This window comes from Watersipora subatra, chromosome 8 (genome assembly GCF_963576615.1).
Source record: "Watersipora subatra chromosome 8, tzWatSuba1.1, whole genome shotgun sequence".
In the NCBI taxonomy this organism is placed as follows: Eukaryota; Metazoa; Bryozoa; class Gymnolaemata; order Cheilostomatida; family Watersiporidae; genus Watersipora; species Watersipora subatra.
Genome location: NC_088715.1, coordinates 56,598,179 through 56,601,689, shown reverse-complemented (window position 1 = coordinate 56,601,689; position 3,511 = coordinate 56,598,179).

Sequence of the window (3,511 nt, the reverse complement as noted above, 5' to 3'; positions counted from 1 at the left end):
TATACAATAATAATCTATTAAATGATGCAAATATATATTTATGAATAAGTGACATAAATGAACCATACTAATATTACATGCAGAAACAAAAATGTAACGCTTTTAAAACCAAAATATTTTCATCGTTTGCTCGTATAGATGAGTACTGATTGTTGCTTTCGATGGAACGAACATTCTCTAGTTGTCCAATACCTTCCACGATATTTTCTGGCCTCAGCTCTTTTTCTGCACTGCTGAACTTGTCAATATTAGCGTCCATACAATTTTTTGGCAATGCAAAACTTTCACGGGCGGCATTTATCACCAATGCATCGCATCAAAGTTTTGCTCACAATAAATGTAACCTTTGGTACAAAACTTGCAAACCAGTTTTTATACGCATGTCCTTCGAAGTATCAAGACCAGTATATGTTAATAAATATAAACAAAAGCAAGGAATTTTAGGCACCTTTCCTTGATTGATACCCAAAATTTTTATGAATTTTAACTTGAACATTGTGAATGCAGAACTATGTGGTATAAGGAGTTGCCTTCTCAGAATGCTTTCTTAAGCACAAATGAGAATTGTTAAACAATGTCTAGTAAAGCTTTGATATAGTACTTTTACATTTATATACATGATAGCTGTTACAGTAAATGCAAATTTGGATTAAATCACTTGAAGCTAAAATACTTTAGCTAATACTTGTAACTACTAAACAAATAATTACGATTCAAAATATTCTAAACAAGTTCAGTAAAAAAGCAAACATAAAAGCATTTTACTCAGCAGGTTCGTGATATCAGAGACAGTACGGCTTTGATGGGGTTTAACAGTGACGGATAGATAGCACTATTAATGCTGATTGATAGACTCACTATTGTTTTACAACAAAAAGGAAGAATGTTTGTATGTAGGTGTAATAATAAGCGGTCTACTATGCTACCGCACTGCAATTAAAATGACAATTAGATACTAGATGAAAGAAATATAGCCCCGTATAATGACCGCTCAGACATATCCTCTATACAACCATCATTATAGCAATAGAGAACACATGCTGCAGCTTTCTGGATGTAATTACATTAGGTTATTACTAGTGATATACCATAAAACCTCTATTTGGATATCACCTCTAATAAAACGACACTATAAGGGAGGAGTTGAGAAATACTGTGCCATGGTGTTCAAATAAAGGTTTTACAGTAGATGCTAATTGAAGGAATGTTTTACTACACTAGCAGCCATGAATTCTTTTTGCATTTGCGGAAGATGTGAGTCGGAGGTTGTTATTAATGATTAACCGTGTATCTCTATTTGCTACTTTGAGATTAGAATTCTATAGCTTCATTTGAGATTACAACCATCATTAAGTTTAACATATTGCTGTTACCTTTAAAAAATAGTGCTGCTTTAAAGTAGAAAACATGACAAATTCTTGAGAAGCTCATGTGACTGAAATGTGGTACCTTAACAGTTATTGATAAAAAGAACCAAAGGCATAATTTATTTTGAAGTGACAAGACGGATAAGTTCTAAATGAAAATGGAATCATACCAGCTCAATATGAGGATAGCAGAGCCATCAATCAACTGTTGGCCAGCAAAACTAAATCATGATATTGCTATCTTTACATGTAGTCTGTTTTATTTGCACAAAAAATTTACACCACAAATGGCTTCATTTATCTAACAAATAGTTTATTTTTCTCAAAATATTTATGTGCCATTATATATTTAATCAGCTATACCACAAAATTTTATTATTGCAACTTCCGAGAAAAAATAAAAAATCAATTGAGCATTTTATTTGACTTCTTTATCGTCGTACTTGACACAATGAATTACCAGCAAGTCTATGGCTGCATCTTTTACACTTTTTCACACGAGTGTTTTTCATTTTGTTATTTATTCATTTTTTCAAGTGTGTGGTTGGTTTTTAAAATATAATATGTTTCCTTGTACAATGTAAGTAAAGCATTCTCAAAAATTGTTCATATTTGTATCTTATTTTAACAAAGTAGCCGAAATTTATATCTTATACAATCTTTCTGAGTAGATTTCATTGATTAATAAACCAAGTTAGTATTGAGAATTCATTCTTAATCCACTGTTAGACTAACTCACTATTTATAAAATATGTTTGTTCAATAGATGATGTCAGAAATAACTGTGACCTTTGGCTTTTGACTTGTAAATAGATTATACCCTCAACTAAACTTCATTTTTTAAATTATTTGTTTATAATTCAGATAAAAGAGAATTAAAAATTAATTAATTAAAACTAAGTAAAAATTAAACTTTAACTTTTAATTGCTTGTTTATAAATCAGGTAAAAACTTACGGACTGCCAGATATGTTGCCTTCAGGTAAATCTGTAGCCTTTCTCGCTTGCTTTAATGTCCATACAATGAGTGCATTTAGTGTCACAATTGCTATGGATGGCAAAAAGAAATAAGCTGTTATCCATATCTGATTATTGAGCTTAAATAACTGACTGTCCAGGGTATCTAATGGCGCACAGATGAAGATGTAACCATCTGTATTGTCTCTTACTGGTTCAAAGCTGTTGATGAAATAGAGGTAGAGAACAAAAGAGATGACTGGAATACAGCAGCAGACTATAATAGCTTTCTTCTTGGTACAAATTGAGCGAGCCTACAAAATAAATGTTTTCTTATTGTTATATTTTCATCTTCTAGTTGTGACCAGGGAGTATATGATGTAGTGAATTCTCAGGTTATGCAATGAACTGTTCAAAGGATTCTTCCAGAATCTTTTTAACAAAATAAAACAATCTAAAAAGCTAGAAACACATCACTTAATGACTTAATGACTTTGAAAACATTAAGAGACACATGAAAACAAACATTTGTTATGAGATAAAGATTCATGAAAAACATTGAATGTTTCGTTGGATTCAATTGTCTACCAAATCTATTTAAGACCTTTGTAGCTCAATTTTTGTTGGCAAAACCACTGTAAGTGTTTAGTTTAAGTTTCACATAACGCTACATATTTCTAGCTCAAACACTCCCCTAAGGCTTTGCAATGTTTTTACAATAAATGGGAATAATTAAACTGTTTCAGTTGAGAAATATATTTATTTTTTAAAAGGAACTTCAAAGCAAGAAATATGTGCTACGCATTTTGTAGTATCTAAATCGTACCTTTGAATATTACAGCAAAACTTTTTCAGTGTGAAGTTATAAGTGCATGTAAGGTGCATATAACAGAACAATCTTTTAGACCTGTATTATAAATAAAAATGCTCAAGTCAATCAAAAATTAATAATAAAATTACAGATGTAAACAATGTTCGGGTTTATGCAGTCAGATGACAAGGTAGTATTTTGCCCTTGCAAAGAGACATATACATTCTCCATTTTGCAAAGAGACATTTTGTACATTCCCTTAAAAGGTCATTCACATGAATTAAAAAAAACCTGATCAGAAAATATAGATATTTTTCTATCAATTGAAAGTTTGTTTGTTCTTTTTGGTGACCTGACTGCAAAGATGTTTCAAATTT